General features: G+C 41.9%; 1 protein-coding gene and 1 long non-coding RNA gene across 4 annotated transcripts in view; both read left to right on the forward strand.

Annotated features, from left to right (window-relative positions):
• LOC111948779 (uncharacterized) overlaps positions 1 to 23389 on the forward strand; it is a 360906-nt gene that overhangs the window by 214402 nt on the left and 123115 nt on the right. The gene's annotated exons all lie outside the window — the stretch shown is intronic.
• Positions 4960 to 14633, forward strand: LOC144989500 (uncharacterized). Of its 2 annotated transcripts, XR_013653736.1 has the most exons (4): positions 4960 to 6240; positions 10400 to 13235; positions 13720 to 13988; positions 14100 to 14633. It is a non-coding gene; the product is annotated as an uncharacterized LOC144989500 (long non-coding RNA). The 2 variants fall into 2 exon arrangements; XR_013653735.1 differs by having other exon boundaries at positions 13720 to 14633.

Below are 23389 nucleotides of genomic sequence, written 5' to 3' on the forward strand. Positions count from 1 at the left end.
CTCTGGGATGATTTAATGAACTCAAACATGGAAACATGATTACTAAGTAGAACTCTCCAAAATAATAAACCTGATCCTAACCTAAATGGACAAAAGATCAAAGGAAACATCACACTCATAAATAATAAAAATAATTAGATCAAATAATTAAATGAATATCCTGTCTGGAACATTCTCATGTATAAAGTAAAATGTTTTGTTAAAAAAACTATTGTTGCATAATGAGGAAATAAAACACTTCATCTTCTTAATTTGTTATTTTTTTATTTATTTTTCGTCCTCAAAAAGTATTGATAAGAGTACCGTTAAAATACCGGATCGATAAGCAGTATCGATAAGAGTAGTAGTACCGTTAAAACCTTAACGATACCCATCCCTTTTGGAGCCAAACCTTTGGACTTGGAAATAAATACCTATGTTGAGAAATAAAAGCCAAATGCTTGTTCATTTTACAGCCACATCATTTTTGTTATGCATTATGCCCTGTGGTTAGGGGTCAAAAAGAATACTACCAACGTATTCCCTGCGTGTCGTAAAAGGCGACTAAAAGGGACGGAGCGAGAGGACTGGGAATCCTCTCCTTTTGTAACTAGATTCCTAAATATGGACAGGGCAGAGTTGGGAAGGGGAGGTTACCTCCCCAAACCCTTAAGATTGGGTCCTTGAATGTGCAGGGGGGGAGTACGGATGGAAGCAAAAGAGATCTGATTGGAAGGATGTTTGGAAGGAGGGGAATGAGCGTGTTAGCACTGAGTGAGACAAAGATGAAAGGGAAGGGTGAGTGTGTGTTTGGAAGTGTGAGTGGGAGAATGTCTGGTGTAGATAGCAGGAGAGCAAGAGAAGGTGTGGCTTTGCTAGTGAGCTGTGAGGTGAGACGATGTGTGGTTGAATGGAAGGAGGTTTCACCGGGACTGATGTGGGTGAAAGTGAAATTTCTGAAGGAGTTGTGGGCGTTCGTGAGTGCATATGGTCCTGGCAGTGAGAAGAATGAAGAGGAGAGAGTGACCTTCTGGAATGACTTGGATGAGTGCTTGCAAGGATTTGGAGCAAATGTGAATGTAGTGCTGATGGGAGATCTGAATGCTAGAGTGGGTGATGAGAAAATTGAGGGTGTTGTGGGCGGGCATGGTGTTCCTGGAAAGAATGATAATGGTGAGAGACTAATAGGAATGTGCACTGAAAGAGAGATGATGATTGGGAATACATGGTTCAGAAAGAAAGAGATCCATAAGTATACGTGGGTGAGGCAGAGTGGTGGAAGAGTGATTGACAAAGCACTGATGGATTATGTGGTGGTTTCAAAGGTTGCATGTAGTAGATTGCTGGATGTAAGTGTGAGGAGGGGAGAGAGTGGAGGTATGTCTGATCACTATTTGGTGGAAGGAAGGTTGCGTGTGGGTATGCCATGGTCATCGAGAAAGAGTGGGGATGCAAGAGAAGTTCTGAGAGTGAGTGTTTTGAAGAACACAGAGAAAATGTGTGAGTATCAGAAGGAATTAGGTGGCAAGTGGAATATGGTGAAGGAGCAAATGGTTGTTAGAGTGGAGGAAGAATGGCAACAGTTCAAGAGTGCAGTGGTTGGACGTGCAGAGGAAGTGTGTGGTGTGAGACATGTTGGGGGTGGTCTAAGAAAGGGAAGTGAATGGTGGTGAGAGGATGTAAGGTTGGCTGTACCTGAGAAGAGATGTGCTTACGAAGTATGGCTGCAGAGAAAGGACAGGGAGTCATATGAGTGTTATAAGGAGAAGAAATGGGATGCTAAGAGAGCTGTGCGTGAGGCAAGAGTGGCTGGGGACGAAAGGTGGGGCAGACAGTTGACTGATAATTTTCGAGAGAACAAGAAAATGTTTTTGAAGGAGGTGAAAAGGGTGCAAAAGGGAGTGTCGGGGAGGGAGGAGAAAGTGAAAACAGAGGATGGAAGGATGCTGAATGAGGGAAATGCAGTATGAAAAAGATGGGCAGAGTATTTTGAGTGGCTGTTGAATGCGGAGGACGATCGGGTGCTGTGATTGGGATGGATGGAAGGGAAAGTAGACTCAATATGTTGGGAGAGTTGAATGAAGCATTGATCACGGGAGAGGAAGTTGAGCAAGCTGTGGGAAAGTTGAAAGTAGGAAAGGCGGCACGTGTGGATGGGTGTGCTGTGGAATGCCTGAAGTGTGGTGGAGCGATCGTGATCGAGTGGTTAGTGAGATTGTTGAATGTGTGTTTTGCAAACGGGCAGGTGCCGCTTGATTGGATGAGTGCGTGTGTGGTTCCCCTGTACAAGGGTAAGGGTGATAAGTACGAATGTGGTAGTTTTAGGGGTATTAGTCTGTTGAGTGCTGTAGGCAAAGTGTATGGGAGAGTGCTGATTAATAGGATAGTGGAGGGGACTGAGTGTATGATTGGTGAAGAGCAGTGTGGTTTCAGGAGAGGTAGAGGGTGTGTGGATCAGGTGTCTGTTGTGAGACAGGTGTGTGTGAAAAGTTTTTGGCTAAGGGGAGGGAGGTGTTTTGGGCATTCATAGATTTAGAGAAGGCGTATGATAGGATTGATAGAGAGGCGTTGTGGGTTGTGAGTATGTATGGTATTGATGGTAGATTGTTGGAAGGTGTGAAGAGTTTTTATAGAAACAGTACAGCGTGTGTGAGAGTGGGAAATAGCATGAGTGAGTGGTTTCCTGTGAGGGTTGGTCTGCGTCAGGGATGTGTGATGTCTCCGTGGTTGTTTAACGTGTATATGGATGGTGTGGTAGAGGTCTGGTCTTGGGATGAAGCGGCAAGAGGAAACCAGCGTTGGCTGAGGCCCTGCTGTAGAGGTGCCGACACTGGAGTGTGCAGCTGACCCTGGTGCAGTGTGGTGTGCCTTAGACCAGGCCTTAGACCAGTCTCACACACACACCAACGCACACGCACACACTGAAGGAGGAGGGTTTGGGGAAGAGAAGGAGGGAGTTAAAATTGTGTGCCCTGTCTAGGCTACCCCACCTTGGTGGGACACAGCCTGGGTATATATATATATATAGATAGATAGATAGATTATTTGTTTTGGTTGTTCAAAAACACACACAAATCGTTGTATCCGATTAATCGATTGATTAAGTGCTGGATTAATCGATTACAAAAAGAATCGATAGCTGCAGCCCTAATTAAAAGTAATCAGTTAGATCTGAAGTAACTGGGAATAATGGCATTGTGTTGTTGCATAAATAATTAATTTGTGGGTGTATTTTTGCTTTGATACATAACTTTTTAAAAACCATGGTGGAATCAGAACATGGGATTTTGTTAAAAAATGTCATTACATTCTGCCTGTACTTTCACACGGTTAAATTAAATAGCACAAAAATTGTAAATAGCAAACATTTTTATCTACATCAACAGGTAACCCTTAATAAAAAAAATGTGTTTTTCTAGGTATTTTCTTCCAACTCTCCAAAATCAGTGATCAGTTTAACTTTGCTCTTGTAGTACAGTTTTACTGTACAAGTGAGGAAAATAATAATGTGCCTCTTTTAGCAAATGATTGCTCATTGTCGATTATTAACATAATTCTTCTAGATGTTTCTATAGAGAATTGAGTCTGTAAAATCAAATTCCGGGGGTTTCCTCAATGTTTAGGGTGGGCTTTGGGAGATTTTAATCACCTTGTAAGTTTCATGAAGCTGGGAGATCGACCCAAAATCAGAAAAAAAGCTGCGGTTGGATCACAAAAATGTCTAGTAAATACACTTTACTTTTCTGAATGAAAGTCTAAGTAGACGCTATTCCAAAATGCACCGCGATGCATATATTAACTACATAAACTTTTCAATGCGGAAACCAAGTTTTTCAATGGCAGACTGAACATGCGCGAACGGTATGCGCAGTGACACGCATTGCGGTCCCTACTGTTATTCTCTTTTATGGTAAAAACCGCAAGAAACAATTTTGCACACAACCTATAGTTTGGCAGACATTGTGTGCCAAAATCTACGATTTAATAATTCACGGTTTTTAGGAAAATGAATTTTTTTAGACTGATTTCCATTAAATTTCACACACACTCCAATAATTTCAGTCTTCAAACACCTCAGGAGTTTCGTCGAACTTTGACCTCAGGAAGAAGCTGCCATCTTTGATTTTTAAAACAGCACCTTTAGTATCAGATACTTACAAAAACTTGTCGTTGGGATTTTTATTGATTGTCTCGTAACTTTTCAGGCATCAATGGCAAGCTACTGTTGTAGATTTTGAACGTGTGGTGAGCTCGCAAAAGGGGCACACTCATATTACTCCTTTATTTTTCAAAGTTTTTCTAAGTTAGTTTATGATGCTGATAGCTATGCTAGCACTTGTAGCCACATTAGCATAACTAGCATAGTCAGCATAGTTAGTATCTTAATCAATGAGTGCTTCTGAGTTAGTTGAGAAGGAGGGGTTAAATGTGCGTAGTGGCTGCTCAGGAAGTGGGGTTTGGTCAAAGGTGGGTGCTAAGAGTAGGGCTGTGACGATAACCGCATCACCGCATCACCGCGGTGATGACTTCATCACCGCGGTGATGACCGCATCACCGCACTTTTTTTACGCACTTTTTTTTTTTTTTTTACGTTTTGCATATGGTGCGTGTTTGGAACTATAATAAACACATTCATCTTTGCTGATAATTTCCTTTTTCTGCTAGTGTTCAGACTTTTTCTTTCCTTCAGACTGTTGTCTCCTTTTCTCCCACCGCGCGTGCTCTCAGTGTCTGCCTTCGCGCTGCACGTGGCATGCGGCTCCGTTTACACAAACAGGCGCGCGCTTTAAGAAGCACACATCCTTATTCTACAACAGAAGTTTCCGTCTCGTGAGGAAATACGACAAATTTACTGCTTTCTAATTATTAATTTCCATTGTATTCATTTCCATTACAAGCTGCGTGCGTTCCTAAGTGCGCGACACGGCCGCCCACCGGAGGATTTTGTGTTGGGGGGGGGGGGGGGGGTGTTACTGTCCGCCTTCAATCCGTAACACCAAACATGAACGCGCGCTGTTAGATTTCCATGAAAATCACTACATGTTTTGTTTGGGAACTATTTTTTGCAGCGTAACGTTACGTGTCTGTATAAACAAAAGCGGAGCCTCCTGCCCCGCGTTCTTCATGGGTGTCAGGCTTCATGGCAACCGGAGAGGTGACAATGTCTGCAGTCTGTTTATAACTGGGCAATAAATAATATTCTGAGAAGATGTCTGTACCAGAGAGCACAGGTGAAACTTGCGTGCAGCTCCAGAGCAGAAGAATCAACACGCACCCCCAACACAGTCAATCTACAACACCTATAGTTAGTTCACAAGTTAGATATGTAGTTGTTAGTTGTTGTCATTTGTTGTCATTGTTAACAAAGAATAGTACGTTGTAACTGTATTTATTTATTTCCAATGCGGCCGCCGGGGGATTTTGTGTGTGTTTTTTTGGGGGGGGCGGTTAACCGCGACACCGCGTCCCCTGGTGGTTCATCACCGCGGTGATGAAAAATTCGACACCGTCACAGCTCTAGCTAAGAGTGGCGGTGGTGTCTAGACTCAGGCGGCGAGGACGACAGTGGGGCATAGATGCATGTAGTGAGGGCTGGTGGAGCATAGAGGTGGGCGGTGAGGGCAGGTAGAGCGGGCAATACAACGCCACTCACGACTTTAATTTGCAATTTCATATTCTTAAAAGGATTAAGAAAATTGATTTATTTCCATTCAGCAGGTTATGGACTGACAGCTCTTCTCGTTGGCTGGAGGTAGTTGGGACCTTTTGTAAAGCTGGGATACAGAGAGAACTTTTTTTTTTTAAACCACTTCATGACACTCTTACAAGGAAGTTTACGTTACAAACAATGGTCCTTCAGGGGCTCCTCCTCCAAATATCCTGAAAGAGACTATTAAATTTGTATTGGCGTTTTTACAATACATTCCTCAAAACATAAAAAAGGCGGGACTTCTTTTGTTTTTGCAGGCCTCCCCCAGCATTGGCTGACTGAAGAGGACAGTCTCTGCAACCCACAAAGGAACTTCAGATTGGAACCGGCGGAACCAGTTTTGAGGGTTCAGTTGGAGCTGAAGATGGGAGCAGGAACCGTGTCTTCCCTTCAGTCTCTGAGAGAGTTGATCAGCGAGCGACTAGCTGCTGCTGCTGAAGAAATCTGCAGACTCTGTGAAGGAACCATCGTCCAGTACGAGGAGGAGCTCTGTCGTCAGCGCAGACTGCTGGATGTCATCTGGAAACCACAGCTGCAGCTCCACCACATAGGTATGTCACCTTCATTACACAGACAGAGAAGAAGACCTTTGAGCTTCATGCTTTTCTTTTTGGGGACCCATCTGTCACTCAGTGGTGGTTCTACATTAACTTACTACCCGGGCGAGTAACCCCCTTTCTCCCCGCACACATAGAAATTTGATGACTTCCTTTTGTGTTTTCTATCTTTATTTTTCCATTTTACACACAAAAAAATCATAATTTCATAAACTACATGGGCGTCAAACTCCGTCACACAGGCGGCCTAAATCCAAAACGCTTTGGGTTTTGGGCCGAACAAGAAACATTTACTGAAAACACTAAAACTAAACTTTTAAACTGAACTGAAAATGAATAAAAACAGAAAGGAATATCAATCCAGAAAAAATCAAGTTAAACCTTAAATAACATATAATATTTTGCTCTCCATAAAAATACATTGTCAAAATTATACAAATATGAACATGCCGCATAACAAAGCCTGGAGATACAGGGGTTGACATAGCCCAGAAATTTGCACTGGCCCACAGGGCCAGTAGTTTTTGAAAGTTACTGGCCCGACACCGCGCACAGCACGACCCGCCACCACAGGCGGCACCCAAGCGATGGATGCCGCAGGCGGACGCAGAAAGCACCACAGGTGCTTTCAACTTTAGGAGGGTCCGGGGACATGCCCCCCTGGAACTTTTTCAAAATATGGTGCATTCTGGTGACATCTAGCACTTATTTATATACTTTTCAATGACTGAAAATAGAGCATATCAAACTATAATCTGCTCTAGTCTGTTTCAGATTTTTTAAAGAGAATACTGCAGTGTAGTAGGTAACACTAGTTAAGAAGTTTTCATGCTGCTTCTAATCACTGCTATTTCACATTTGTTCCTAATCAATAGTTAAGAAGTTTTATTTCCTTTTCTGCTCTGACTGCCTTGAGGTTCTGCTTTTTGTTACTGTTGCAAAGTTACATTTACTTTTTAGTTACTTTAGTTACTTAATTAAATTAAATAATTGAAAAAATTAAATAAAATTAAATTACTGAGATCATTCAGCTAACTAGAAATACTTACTGCTTACAGTGTTGTAAAGAAAAACAAAATGAAGTACTTTGACATAATACTGCATTTGAGTCTGAGATTCAGGTATTTGGAGTTGCCTTTGATTCTTTGACATTCAGCTTAAAGCTTAGTGCATACAGTTTCATCTACAATGCATTCATTAAATATCCTGCTGTCCATACTACTGACAGAGTGAACACTGTTCACTGTTGCGGAGCGTGCGCACCACGTGACCAAAACAATCATGTTAAACTCAAAAAATAGAGCAGGGATGAAGGCAAAGACAACAGAAATTCATCTGATTTCAGAACAAATCACCTTCCATTGTGTTTGAATTTGAATGGCTCATTTTGCCCAGTTCTCTCTCTCAAACGCTCAGTCCCTCTGCTATGATGAGAGTGAGGCACCTTCTTATATACCTCTTTTGCCACTCCCACCTAATTAGGCACTCTACTCAGAAAAAAATTAAAGAAAATTATTCTCAGGAAATATTTCATATTTCCTTCAACATTATAAGTCAATAATGTCCTTCATCACATTTACTTTAGCCACACATAATTCCCCTTAAACTATACAAAGAAAAAACAAAAAACAAAAACAAGATAAATTAAGAACAGCTGTTTCATAAGATTAACAACAATATATAAACAAACAAACAAACAAATCCCTCGGTTTGGCAGTCAACGGAGGGGGCGTGGCTAAGACGCCGCTGCTGCTGAGCTGCTGCTGGGCTGCCGTGAGTAAGCGTTTCTATGTACGTGTATGCCGAAAACTACTGATGACCAAGTGTGCACCCGAGGTCTAAACTGTAAAAATGAAGGGTGAATTGTAAGAAACTATGGTTTCACAGCGAAAAGGTTTGATTATGACGTGGATGCGCGCACCAACCTGTGTGTGTGTGTGTGTATGTGTGCTCACGGTGTTCGCTCAGAGAGACGGAGCCGCTCCGTCACAGCGATGAAGACAAGTAAATCTACACGTTTTCGCAAAATATACTTTATTGAAAAAGGTGAAAAATATATTAACCGTTAGATATTTTAGTGGCCCGAGCGGACAAGTGAAAAATAAAATCTTGAGGTCCGTACTGCTCGAAAAACAGGACTGGGCCAGCGGACAAACGGCTATGTCGAGCCCTGAGATATGATCACTTTTAGCTCTTATAAAACATTAAAAACTTAACCATAGAACTCATCACTGGGATTACTTCAAAAATATTTGGCATTTTCCTAATTTTGTGCAACCAACAGTAAAAACTCAGCTCTTAGAGCTAATGGAAGAATTTCGAAGATTTCAGGTTAAAAACGAGCAACGAGAAAACCGGGTCGACATTCTGGAGAAAAGACTGGACGATGTGGAACAACAAGTAAGGATGAATAATGTCATTCTCACTGGAGTACCCATCAAACCTGGAGCGAAGCTAAATGCAGCTGGAGCTAGCACTGCTAATGCTAATAGCGCTGACAGTCCCTCTTAAACTTAGAGCGGTGGAGAGTCTCTGGAACACCAAGTGGAATTATTTCTCACATCTAAAGGGATTTCCCTGGATCTCAACACCGTTGAGACCTGCTACCTGCTCCCCAGGAGAAAGGAGACGGATAAACCAGCGATCCTCATCAGGTTTGTGAATCACAAACACAAGCTAGCTTTGATGAATCAGCGTAAAAACCTCAAAGGATCGGCTGTTTATCTGAACGACCATCTGACCAGAAGGAATGCTGAAATCTCCAAACATGCACGGCTTCTCAGGAAGCAGAAGCAGATTGAGAACTTGGGTTTAAAGGCTGTAGGATTTACGTTAAACCACTCGGTCCACCGGACCGGTCCAAGGTTCTGGTTGAGAACAACATGAAGGACTTTGAGATATGTCTTATCTCGGTCGTCTGAAACAACATGCAGTAATAAACCAAAGAACCAAATAATTTCAAGAAATATGACGCCTGGATTCATCACTTTCTCCATACGTCTGACGTCACCTGATTACTCAGCGGAGACTTCTGAACTGCAGACAAGTTGACCACAACTCGGCGCCGCTGATATCAGCTGAAGAAGGATATGGACCTGAATCTAATGTCTGCAGACATAACATGGAAGAGAACTAGAAACTGTTTAAACCCAGAAGAACAGCTGTTATTCAGCAGAAGAAGAAATGCCAACCTTGGACAATCGAGAGATTATGGACCCTTTTATTTTACTGCACAGCATTACTTTATCATAAAAATATGTAAAAAATAAATGAATAAATAAATAAATAAAAATACAAAAAATAATAAAACAAATGATTAATCAATTAATGAAAATGGTTAAATTGATTGACTTTTATTGATATTACTTCATTTGATTATTTGATAAGTTGATTCATGATTTTTCCTAATGTAACATCATTTTGCACATATTTTTAACTTTTGATACTTGATGAAATTTTCCTATGAAAATTCCTGAAACAGTGTTATGTCTATTTTACTGATATAGTATTATTTTTTAATCAACGTTGTCAACATAACTCAATGGAAATCCAAAATACTTCCACACCAGCGACTTCCGTGAAAGACGAGGGGATTCGAGTTCTGTCGATGGGTCTCCATGCTATCTTTTGAGTGGCTGTTAAAGAAGGTTGACTTGCAGCACTTCATTTTTTTTTTAAATTTATTAACAATTAGACTCGCAGCACTTCAACACATGTTTTTTCCGCTTGGCAAGTAACCAGACGCAGCATGGGGGCGTGGCAGCATCGACAATTCCATTTTTTAATTCGAAGTTCGAGACTGTGACTTAATTTCGATTGATTTCGATTTAAAGTCGAAATCGTGACACCCCTAATACAGAATAATAGAAGAACTTTAAATGTGACCTGTGTAAATCATTTAACATTTAATTTAAATTAAATATTGACACTTTTAATGATATATTTGCTTATTTATTTCAAATTTTAAAGAATTAATGTCACATTTATTTAATTATTTATTGGCGTCTATATGTATTGTTTTAATGAGTCTCTTGTGGTCCTCCAGACTCCTTAGACATTTTCTCCAATGATCACAGAGTTTATTGATGTTTGATGAAACCCATAACTCCTGGAAACGTATAAAAGGCTCCTTGTTGTGTTTGTGTTCCTGCAGTTCTCCCCCAGCATTGGATGACTGAAGAGGAAGATCTTTGCAACCAGCAGAGGAACTTCAGAGTGGAACAGGAGGAACCAGAACCTCCACAGATTAAAGAGGAACAGGAGGAACCAGAACCTCCACAGATTCAAGAGGAACAGGAGGAACCAGAACCTCCACAGATTAAAGAGGAACCAGAACTTCCACAGATTAAAGAGGAACAGGAGGAACCAGAACTTCCACAGATTAAAGAGGAACAGGAGGAACCAGAACCTCCACAGATTAAAGAGGAACCAGAACCTCCACAGATTCAAGAGGAACAGGAGGAGCCAGAACCTCCACAGGTTAAAAAGGAACAGGAGGAACCAGAACCTCCACAGATTAAAGAGGAACAGGAGGTACCAGAACTTCCACAGATTAAAGAGGAACAGGAGGAACCAGAACCTCCACAGATCAAAGAGGAACCAGAACCTCCACAGGTTAAAAAGGAACAGGAGGAACCAGAACCTCCACAGATTCAAGAGGAACCAGGGGAACTCTGCATCAGTCAGGATGAAGATCAGATTAATCTGAAGCAGGAGACTGATACCTTGATGGAGATTCCTACTAATGACGAAGATGAGAACAGTGAAGCAGATCTAAACAATCAGCAGAACTTTAATGTAACTGATAGTCAGGATGAAGAAGGAAACCAACATGAAGAACCAACATCAACTACAGACGGAGAGACAGATCCACAGAACAGAGATCAGAGGAAGAAAAGAGACAGAAGACATGTCCAAAGTGTGGACAGCTCTCGCATGTCAGAAAGTCAGTGTGACACAGATGTTAGAAAAAATCCTAAAAAGACAAATCTTGGTAAGAAATACAGACAATCTCCAAAAGAAGAGAAACTTTCCTCTATCAGGTCTGGTAAAAACTCAAGAATAATCACTAACCCGTCTGACTACATGGAAACTGGGTCTAATGAAAGATGTTATATCTGTAAAGAATGTGGTAAAAGCTTTTGTAACATATCTCAGTTCAACACTCACATAAGAATCCATGCAGAAGATAAGAGATTTTCTTGTAAGGAATGTAATAAAAGCTTTAGTCGCAGATCTAGTCTCAAAACACACATGAGAATTCATACAGGAGAAAAACCTTTTTCGTGTAAAGAATGTAAGAAAAGTTTTAGTCGTATATCTTTTCTCCAAACACACATGAGAACTCACACAGGAGAAAAACCTTTTTCTTGTAAAGAATGTAAAAAATGTTTTAGTCAAATATCTAATCTCAAAACACATATGAGAACTCACACAGGAGAAAAGCCTTTTTCTTGTAAAGAATGTAAGAAAAGTTTTAGTCGTGTATCTAATCTCAAAACACACATGAGAACTCACACAGGAGAAAAGCCTTTTTCTTGTAAAGAATGTAAAAAAGGTTTTAGTTGTTCATCTGATCTAAAAAAACACATGAGAACTCACACAGGAGAAAAGCCTTTTTCTTGTAAAGAATGTAATAAAAGTTTTTGTAATGTATCTAATCTCAAAACACACATGAGAACTCACAGGAGAAAAGCCTTTTTCTTGTAAAGAATGTAAAAAAAAGTTTTAGTCGTGTATCTAATCTCAACAAACACATGAGAACATGTAAGACCTTTTCTTGACAATGTAAGAATTTATTGTAAACTTTAAATTCTAAACTTTTCTGATAAGAGGTTGACCTCTGTACCACAGCAGAAGACTTTATTTTACAGGAGGGAAAAGTTCTGTATCTCAGAAAAATTAAATATTTCAAAATAAACTTTTAATGCTTAAAACTTCTGGGGTGAAACCCCAATGTTCTAATGAACTCCATAGCAACCTGAGCTTTCATTTCATGTACATAGAGCCACAGGCTGATGGCCTCCATACCATATTGATGAAGTAACTTCATTAGAGGGAGGCACAAGGGAGAATTGAATCTGTAGAAATGAAATTGTCTAAATTTAACAATTGTTTTTTTTGATATATGATTTGCTACAGGAGGTCCTTTGTCCCAACAGCAGTTAGACTATAGAATGACAGTTTAGGACTGCTGAAACTGCTGCTGGATTTACTTATTTATTTATGACGTGTACTTTTACTTCCACTTTTTATTGCTGTTTTAATTCTTACTGACTATTTGGTTTTCTAACTGCTGTATTTCTTGTTTGGCTGCTGTAACAACTGAATTTCCCTCCAGGGATCAATAAAGTCTTGTCTTGTCTTATCCTGACTTTCCTGAACAGCTTTTTTTAGGTTTTCATCTTCTCTAAGCCACAAATATCTACAGCAAAGAAATAAATGATCAATACATTTTAATCTATGTGCAATGATACTACACAATGAGTTTCACTGCTGACAAAATGTGCAAAAATTGTTCACAAAATGAATTATTTTAGATAGTAGGAATGAGTTGTTTTGAATCATTAGAGCTAACATCTAGTAGAGTTAACATTTATTGGAGATGGGTATTAAGATTTGATCTATTAACTCCTCTTAATCTGCTGCTTTTCACTCTGGTACCTTATTAGTATTCTTTTTTCTGGTGCAAGTTTACACTAAAATAAAATGATCAATAAATACTGTTAAGACTTTTCTATCCTGCCTTTTTGTCTTCTATTTTCTTTATTTTTGCCTTTGAACATTGATTTGGAGGATTGTTCCAGGTAGGATCAACTCCATAGCTGCAGGGGCAGTATAAGGAAAATCTGAATCCTAATCTATCAGGTAGGTAGATGGGAAGAGGTATTTAACTAGGTGACGGTGTGCAGGTGGGGGTTTTGTCTGGCAGTCATGGTGAGCTGAACAACAAACATTTCAATGCTTGGATGACTTCAGCGACCCCATTGGTATGTTTATTTCAATTTCATTTATATTCTGATATTTGTGGGAACAATTTTCAATAGGGATGGGAATAGAAGCCTCATAGGGGTTCATGTAATTGTGCCGGAAAAATGAACCACCCATTCAGGGCTTCGAAACCACACAGAACAGCGGCATCTGGTGGTGGACTTGATGTATATCGACATGTTTCAACAAAGCTCCTTGGAACACTTCAATGTGGAAATGATGATGAAAAAACGTAAAACAGAAGAATTTTGTTAATGATGACTGAAGAAAGAGATGTATGCATTCTGTTTCTAATCTTTTACTAAATTTAACAAATTAATGTTTAATTATACATTCTGTTAGAATAAATGTATACATAAGTTATCCTATATTTACTCTGAACTTTTTTAAGTGTAAAAAGTGTATACTTGTCTGCGGGAGAAGAATTTTTTCTCTGCATTGAACTGGGAATTCACCTTTGACCTTTTGATCCTTGCCCTGAAGCCACAGGAGCTGACTGATGACCCTTGATCTGCAAAAAAGACCCTAATCCCCTGGGGGGAGTAGCAATCTCCTGGGAACGGATGTCTCTCTGTTTTATGACCATTGGGGGCTGTGTGTGTGTGTATGTGTGTATGTTTACAACCACCTCCTTGTATGCTGTATGTTAGGTAACGCCCTGATTTTAAATAAAGGCAGACTTTTGAAAACTCAGAGCACACGTGGAATGGCTTGAGTATGTTCCTGTCTGCTCTCCTCGAGAAAAGAGATAAGTGAGTATGTGTCCTTTCTTCAAGCTCAAAAATAGTTACTAAGTGTTGGCTTAGTTGTAGACCTAACACATTCTCATATTGCTATCTGGACTTTTCACCCCGCTGCTACAGAAGTGTTAGAGCAGAAGGCATATGCAGGCTGTGCTGTGCAGAGAGACGGGAAGCCACAGCGCAGCATGTTCAGAACAGGAAGTAGGGCCCCTCGTCTGCAGACAGAACTCAGATGTACATCATGCAGGTGTGAGGACATTTCCAGAAGCAAAGCAGAAGCAAGCAAGAGGCCACGGTGTCTGACACCCACACACTCAACAAGTGTGAAATGCTACAGACTCGAACTGGTTGGAACCAGCCGGACGGAGTCACAAAAAGGTCACTGGGTCTTCTCTAAAAACAGGAAGCCCACTGTTGGAGGCATATGCGGGCGACGCAACAGTTTACCCTATAAGGAATTGGACAGCCACCAGCAAAGGGGTTACGTCTGCCCACAGGAGGAGGAACTCAGAGCCGCTATAAAGACTTCTCCGTAGGAAGTCCCCGGTGCTTTTTCTCTTCTCTGCGGGGGCCCTGTTCTCAGCTGTACTTCTGTGTTTTTCTCTTGCTACTGTCTTAGAACTATTGTATCAGGGAATAAACTTCTAATCTTTACCGGTTCGACTTATGGTCATTTTCTCCTCGACTTCTTGAACACGTAAAGGAAAAAGCTGCAAAACGGAAAGATCTTTTTCCTTCATGATTTAAAAAAAAAAGCAAAACAACACAACATGTGACGCTTTCTGTGAGAAGTGCTTGACACAGCAAAATACATATCACATGAAGAAAAAAATACACGCAAAAAGAACACATATAGTGCCAGACTCCAACCTAGAACCTCTGGATGTATATGCCACTGACTATTCCACTGAGCTGTCTCCATTCACATAAAAACAGCTTGACATCAGAGATTCATTCCAGTGTTTTTTTTCTTTTTGATACAAAACGTTCATGATGTGGTGTTTTATTAGGAAAAACCGAGTTGAAATGATCCTGAGCCACAGAAAGTTTTTAATAGGAAACATGTTAAAGTGCAATGAACTGACGCTGATTCTAAAACAAGCGAAACAATAGAACTGGTCAGGAAACGTTCAGGATTCATTTTGCATTTCTATTGAATAGCGCGCCCAACTGTTCAAACACAAGTGACATCTGAACCGTGGTTCGACCAAACGAAGCATTTGGCGCGTCATACATCATCAACCACGTGATCTGGGCTAGTTGACACACGCCCCGAAACATTGTGCCGAAACACTCTGTTTCATGAAGGTGAAGTGCCGTGTCAAACGGGCCATCCCTAATTTTCAACAAGTGAAATAGTTAAACCACACAATATTTGCAAAAGTTTAAAGTAACAGTACCGGGGATCACATCACATCTGAGCCAGGGGGTGTCGCGTGTCCCTGTGGTGTGGGTTCTGATCCTTGCCCCTGAGTGCCGGCCCTCGCCAAGTTTCCAACTGTGGGCGAGCCTGGTCGGACCATGTTGACAACACTTCCTGTGGACCCTCTCTTCTCCTGTGTGCCCTCCTCCTGGGTGGGGGCGGCTGGCCTCTGCCTCGCTCCTTCCTGGACCAACCGTGGGCCGGGTGGGTGGCTGCATGGAGCGCGGAGCGGGTCTCCCGTGGGGGGTTTTGGCTTATACCAGGGGTTGGGGCGGGGAAATGCCCAGAACTCCTGGGTGGTGATGAGGTGCGCGTCTGGGGCTGTGGGCACTCTTCTGGGGCGGGGCCCTGCATTAGGCCCTCCCGGAACGGCGGGGGGCTGCTCTCTGTCCAGGGAGTCAGTGTAGCTGGATTAACAACGGGGTGACGTGTGAAAACTTAGATGATTTAGTTAAAAGCCTTGCAGCAGCGTTCTGGAAAACCTGGAGCCGTTCTAGTGATTTTTTTTCTTAAACATGTGAAGACGGAGTTGCAATAGTCAAGACGAAATGTAATAAAAAGGTGGATGAGCATCTCCAACTCGGAACGCAACACAATTGACTCAGTTTTGTAATGTTTTTAAGATGAGAAAAACAAGAACGTACAAGTGACCCGACAGGGGAGTCAAGGGATAAAACACACAAAAAACATCCTCCTGGACAACAAGTCTGTCCAGGTGGACATAATGGTCAACAGTGTCAAAGGCTGTGGTCAAGTCCAGTAGCATTAGCACAGAGCATTTTCCTGCATCACTCTGCATCAGGATGTCATTAGTGACTCTGAGAAGGGCTGTTTCAGTGGAGAGAGCTCTAGAAACTGAAACTGCTCAAAAATGCCATGACTGTCCAGAGCAGTTGTCAGTTGGTAAACAACAACCTTTTCTGAAATTTTGGACATGAATGGGAGATTAGAAATAGGTCAAGAGGGAGGAGTCAAGTCTGGGCTTTTTAAGGAGAGAAAGGACGACAGCATTCTTAAAGTGCTCAGGGACTTGACCTGACAGCAAGGACGAGTTAATTATTGACGGGACACAGGAACAGATGGACTGGAAGACATCTTTGAGTAGAGATGTTGACAGCACGTCGAGAGAGCAAGAGGATGACTTCATTGTATCAACTACTCTGACTAGCTCAGGGAGACAAACAGTTGAGAATGTGTCTAAAATGACAGGCCGAGATGATCATCCTTGAAGAATTTCAAAATAAAAGACTTTCACACACCACAATCACTGCTGGATGAGAAATACATTTAGTCTTTATTTTCTGTCAATAAATCATATTTATCAATAAATCCTTGATTGTAAATGATGGATCTAAAGTTGAAAAGAAGTCAAAGTGCTGACTCAGCACAGATCAAAGGAGACACAGATGATTTCCTGGAATGAAGAAAACATCAAACATCATGATGTGATCTGGAACTGAGCTGTTCTTCAGAAGATCCTCCCAAACATGGAAACTGTTGCTGCAACACGTGAAGCTTTGCTTCTGTTGCTAGGTAGATCTGATGGATCAGAAGCAGACTTCTGTCAGCTGGAACTGGGGCTTCTTCCAGACCATGACATGTTGTTCAATAAAGTTCATTCCAAAGCGTGACTGATTCATGAAGTGGTTCCTTGAGCCGTGAGTTTTGCCAGCAGCAGGAATCCCTGAGAGTTAGGAGACAGTTTGTGGAGAGAGTTTGTAGATTTAGGAGAAACCAACGTTTGAAATGAAACCAAAGTGTCCTAAAGCAAAATCACTGAGCACATCTCAATGTTCCACAAACAGTCATTTTCCACAGTGGACCGTCACCACACACTTTACAAGACAGTTTCTCACAACTTTATGACAACAAATCCTGAAATTGTTCCATTCAAGGAAACATTGACTAATATTTGGATTGATGCTGTTTTCCATCTGTGTTTTCAAACCTGCATCAAGAATTAGCTCATGTTTATCGAAGATGGTCAGGAGAACTTCTTTGAAGAGGAGGACTTCTCCAAACAACCACAACCTTAGAGGAAGTTTTCTGAGCATTCAGAGAATGCTTTTCCAATGACTCATCATTTTCCACTAGAAGCTAAGGAGTTTTTCCAAAAGCATGCTGGGTATTCTTAGTTCTAGCTTGGAAAGCACTTTGTGGGATTTCCCTGGAAAACCTGCTTTATCAATCATTTTGGTCTCTTTTTCTTCTTCTAAGTTCCAGCTTGGTGAGTGTGCAGGTCGCCATGGCAACCAGTGTCCAGGTCAAAGGGAGGACCACGGCCATCCAGTCTCCAGGCTTTTGGATGGATTTGGATTTGAGAAACATTTGTTTCCCACATTTTAATAGTAGAATTCAACACGGGACATTTAGTGGATTGTAAGAATAGGAACAAAAACAGCAACAACCAAATAATCCTCCTCCCCTTAAAACATGCATTTGACTCTGAACAAGTCTAAACCAAATCCAAGCAAAGACCAGCGCTAGGGCTCCTGCTAGTTTCTTTTAGAAGAGCCTGCCTCTTCCAAACATAGAATGTTCAACAACTAGAGCTAAAAATGTCTGTTGGTAGATTTCTGGATGTTGGCCGTATCCCAGCGAGCAAGGCCAAGTCAGCCCCAGATGGTTTCAAAGTGGACAGAAAAGGTTTTTAGGAGTTTCTAGAATGTTCAACAACTAGAGCTAAATGAAACTAGTGCATGAAATGACAAAGAACTTCCTGTTTGAAAGGAATCTCATGATGGCTTCCACCTGTCTCTTTGCTTTTCCTTTCTTTTTTGGGTTTCTCCTCTTTGGGAGGTTACACTTTTTGAGCTTTTCCAGTCTGGTTCTACTGGTTTTATTGGAGTTTCTACTGTTTTTATTGTTACTCCTCGTGACCCAAAGGTCTCTGCTCGTCCCTGCTGTGCAGCTCTGTTCTTCCCCTCTGTCATGTGTTCATCCGTCCACATGAGGGCGCCGTCTAGGTCAGTGGTCTCCAACCTTTTTGTCACCGCGGACCGGTACAACGCAAGGCACGTTTACCGCAGACCGGGGGTGGTATTTTCTCTTTAGTAATAACAATAATAATATATAATTCATTATAATAATAATGAATTGACAAAGCCTCTTGGATAAGAGGCGAAACGTCTTCTAACTTTAAAAACCAAGTCCAGATGACATCCCCTAAACCTACTACAATGGAACCAACCTGGATGAATGAGAGTCTTCATAGACAATAATAATGAATGTAAATCCACTGTGTAATCATGTGCAACTTTATTACTTTATCAGCGGTGTCCTCGTAACGTCACACCAACAACAGAACATCCCATGAGCAACATTGTTTCTACCATCACCGCATATTACCCACAGTGGGTTTGGTACGTGGGAATTGCCCGTGGCGATAAATCCATATTTTAAATAGGTTTCTTGATACTGCCTGTTAAAGGCAGATTTCCCTTTTTCAGCGGGTGCAGGTTCCTCTTCTGTCCTTTCATTGGACCGTTTCCTCTTGTCAAAGCAACTTTCTAAAGAAGTTTGTTTTTTGCTCATTTTGTTTGTTTGGGTTTAATTTTATCGAGGTGTATCATGTGATGTTTGGTGTAGCAACTTTGATGTGCGTTAAGTGTGACGGATACAACAGAGAGAATCCGGTCACTTTTCAAAATAAAACGTTTTTTTTTTCGAAAAAAACCCCCAATAAAATAGAAATTATTTTTTCTTTCTGTGCGTCCCGGTGCCAAAATTTCCCGCGGCCCGGTACCGGTCCACGGCCCGGTGGTTGGGGACCACTGGTCTAGGTTATGCCTGGTGAGCTGGAAGCCAAGAAAAGGAGTGAAAAATGGAGAAAATGAAAGACCTGAGGAAAGCTGCAGTTCAGCCTTCAGGAAGAAAAGTTTAGACCCATAATTACAGAAAAAAAAGATAAAAAATGTTTTTATAAATCTGAAAGTCACCAAAGTGTTTAACAAACTTCTTTGTGAAGTGAAAAGGTCAAATGTTTGTGTGTTGGAAGTCCCAACCTGACAGATGAGCAGAATAATAAGGCAGGCAAAGCCGTAACACTGCCCCCTGGTGGACAGGAACTCAGCAGTGCAGCTTCAGGATGGAGTGGCTTCCAACAGATCAGATCAACGTTCTGCTCTCTGCTAAAGAGGCAGAACGTCTCCTTCTAAGAAGAATCCAGAGTTCCTGATCACAAACATCAACTGAAGCCCAAATCAGAGCTGATCAGACTGCATGGAGCCCAAGCTCCAGAAAAGAGGAGAGAAGAAGAAGAAGTCGTCCACATGAAGCTTCACCTTAGAGGAAAAGAGGAGCTGCTGAACTAAAGTACTCGAGTACTGAGGAAGACTTTCAACCTCTGATGGATTCTGTAGAACATTTGGAACTAGAATGTAGAAAGTGCTTCAGTTCCATCAGCTGTCAGTCTGCAGCAGCTTCATCTGCTGCCTCCATCCTCTCTCTGTGAGTCTCTGCAGAGTTTTTCTGCAGCTGCTGGTTTTTCTGCAGCAGCAGCATCAGAGCCAGAGAGCCAAAGAAAGTGGAAAGTCTGAGAAGGAAGCAGCTCTGAAGCTCTGCAGCTGACGGTGCAGCTTCAGGACTCATGAGGAGGAGCACATGCACGGCTCTGATGCTGCTGAACGTCTGACTGAGATGATCCACATTCAGAAGAGAGTTTCAGAGTGAAAGACGTGTGGAAGAAGAGAATCCTGAAGGTTTCTGTGCAGACATGAACTCAGTCAGAGAGCGTCTGAATGTTGGAGGATCCAGAAGAAACCAGGAGCTCATGAAGGTGGTTCTGTTGGAGCAGAGAGCAGAACTCTGATCCCAGTTTCAGGAACAATGCAGGCTCATGTTCTGGACTGAAGAGTTCTCCTGAAATGTTCTGTTCAGACTTCTTCAGGATCACATCTGTGTGTGAATGTGGAGCTTTGTCTGAACCAAGCTGCAGCTAGTTCACTTTGAAGCTCCTTCAGGCTCACACAGCAACAATGACAAAGACTGAAGCTGCTGTGCTGCCCTCTAGTGGCAAACATGGCATCTGCAGCACACATTTCTGCATTTCTCAACATTTTTGAAGCTCATCCAGAGAATGCCAAAAGTCTGCAAAGCAGTAATCAAAGCTAAAGGTGGCGACTATGAAGAACCTACAATATGACATATTCTCAGTTGTTTCACACTTTTTTGTTATGGATAGAATTCCACATGTGTTCATTCATAGTTTTGATGCCTTCAGTGTCAATCTACAATTTTCATAGTCATGAAAATAAAGAAAACTCTTTGAATGAGAAGGTGTGTCCAAACTTTTGGTCTGTACTGTAAATAAACATGTTAAGTGTTTTTTTGTCTTAACCTGAAAAAATCTGTGAATTTATTTAAATCTTTCAGAAACAGGAAACAACTTTAAAATCTTTGCAGATTGTCGGTGAAAAATGTTTGCATTCCAAAGATCTTTAATTTTTTAACTTTTCTTTTATTATGTTACATCTCAGGTATAATCTATACCTTGAGAGGTATAAATTTGTTAATCTAATTTTAATTAAATTAAGTAAATTTCTCTATTGTTTTTTTCACTCTTATAATAAATTCAAAACTATTGCTTGTCTTTGTTATTAACTATACAGTTTAATGTTTATTTATAGTCGTAATTATTCTCTTTAGAAACAGATTTTTAGCATCTTTTTACTTGAAATTTTCTTTTTTTAATTTTTTTTCTTTGTTTACTTAATAAATGTCTTTATTCATGACTTCTTCTTCTTTCTCTTTCGGCTTTTCCCATTAGGGGTCGCCACAGCGAATCGTCGTTTTCCACTTCACTCTATCATGGACATCTTCTACCCTAACATTAGCCAACTTCATGTCCTCTGTTAAGACATCCATATATCTCCTCTTTGGCCGTCCTCTTGCCCTCCTGCCAGGCAGCTCCATCTCCAACATCCTTCAGATTCAGATTCAAGTTTTATTGCCGTTTGCACATGCGGTACATCGGAATTTTTCTTTGGCATCTCTCATGTCAGGATAAGTTAAAAAAGGACAATAGAAAAATTTGAAGAAGAAATAAAGAAAATAAAAATAAATAGAATAAAGTTAAAAGTCAAAATTAGACAACAAATTTACATGGTGTATAAAAAAAATATAAATATCAGTAAAATATGATAATGAATATTGCAGAGACCCAATCTGTACAGTAGCATTATTGCACATAGAATTATTGCACATATTATTGTTTATTGCACTTAGTAATTTAGTCCAGTCTTCCCTCTCTGATGTCCTTTGCCAGCATTCTGATTGCTGTTGGGAAGAAGCTATTGTGGAAGCGTGTGGTGTGTGCGTGGATGCTTTCAGGCCTGCGACGCCTGAGGTTGTGGCCTGAGTCCACGCATTGGATCAGTGCGTGAGCGGGGTGGTGTCTGTCTCTGATGATCTTAGAGACTCTCCTCCTGCAGCGCTGTTTGTAGATGGTGTCCATGGATGGTAGGTTGCAACCTATAATTTTTCCAGCTGTATTAATGACCCTCTGCAGCATCTTCTTCTCTTTTAAGGTGGTGTTACCGAACCAGGCTGTTAGTCCGCTTGTGAGGATGCTTTCCACAAGCCCCCTGTAGGCTTGGGTGAGGGTCCGGCGCTTGAGACTAGCCTTCTTCAGCAGCCTGATGAAGTACAGCCTCTGCTGGGCTTTCTTCACTGTGGCAACAGTGTTTTTGTCCCAGCTGAGGCTGTTTGTGATCTGCAGACCAAGGAACCGGTGGCAGTCGGTCCGCTCCACCACAGTCCCGTTGATGATGAGCGGTTGATGTGGCGGTGCTTTCCTTCTGTAGTCCACGATTATCTCTTTTGTTTTCTCTACATTGAGAACAAGGTCGTTGTCCTCTCCGTAGATGGTGATCCTGTGCACGAGGTCTCTGTATGCAGACTCGTCCCCTCCTCTGATGAGGCCAAGGACGGTTGTGTCGTCTGCATACTTAATGATGATGTTGTTGGAGTCGGGGGAGGTGCAGTCGTAGGTGTAAAGTGAGAAGAACTTTGGACTGAGGCAGCACCCCTGTGGTGTACCGGTGCTAACTGTCAGCTCAGCAGAAACCTTCTTTCCCATCCTCACCACCTGTGGTCGGTCAGTGAGAAAGTCAAGGATCCAGTTTCTGGTGGGTGTTGGTATTCCCAGTTCTGCGAGTTTATCAGTCAGCTTCAGGGGCCTGATGGTGTTGAAGGCAGAGCTGTAGTCCAGGAACAGAATCCGGGCGTACGTGTTCTTGGTGTCCAGATGTTGCAGGGTGGAGTGAAGTGCCAGTGCCACCGCATCTTCTGCTGATCTGTTGGGGCGGTAGGCGAACTGGTGGGGGTCTACTGATTCGTCGACCAAGGAGTTGATGTGGGACAGAACCAGCTTTTCCAGACATTTCATTGCTGCAGAGGTGAGAGCCACGGGTCTAAGGTCGTTCATCGCTGCGGCGTGTGTTTTCTTCGGGACCGGCACGATCACAGAGGACTTGAAGATACGGGGCACTGTTTCCTGCGATAGCGAGAGGTTGAAGATGTCTGTATACACCTCTGCTAGCTGCTCCGCACAGGCTTTCAGAACCCTTGGTGAAACGTGGTCCGGTCCCGTCGCCTTGTGTGGGTTCACCTGCTTCAGGGCCCTGAGGACCTGTTTGTGAGACACCTGCAGCGCAGCCTCTTCTGGGGCCCAGGAGGTCTTTTGGGGGACCGCTTTGTTGTTCTGGTCGAACCTTGCGTAGAAGCTGTTAAGGCTGTCTGGTAGGATGTTACTCTGGAACTCTGATCTGCTGGTGTTTGTCTTGTAGTTGGTGATGGATTTGATCCCCTGCCACAGGCCTCTTGTGTTGGTTTCCCTGTGGCAGCTCTCAATTTTCTGACTGTAGTTCCTTTTGGCAGCTTTGATGGACTTCTGGAGGTCATAGCGGGCGTGTTTGTATGCTGTGCTGTCTCCAGATTTGAAGGCTGAACGCCGTTTGTATATTTTTGTTCGCACATCTATGTTGAA

The sequence above is a fragment of the Oryzias latipes genome, chromosome 2 (assembly GCF_053564925.1).
Source record: "Oryzias latipes strain Hd-rR chromosome 2, Olatipes_Hd-rR_3.1".
Lineage (NCBI taxonomy): Eukaryota > Metazoa > Chordata > Actinopteri > Beloniformes > Adrianichthyidae > Oryzias > Oryzias latipes.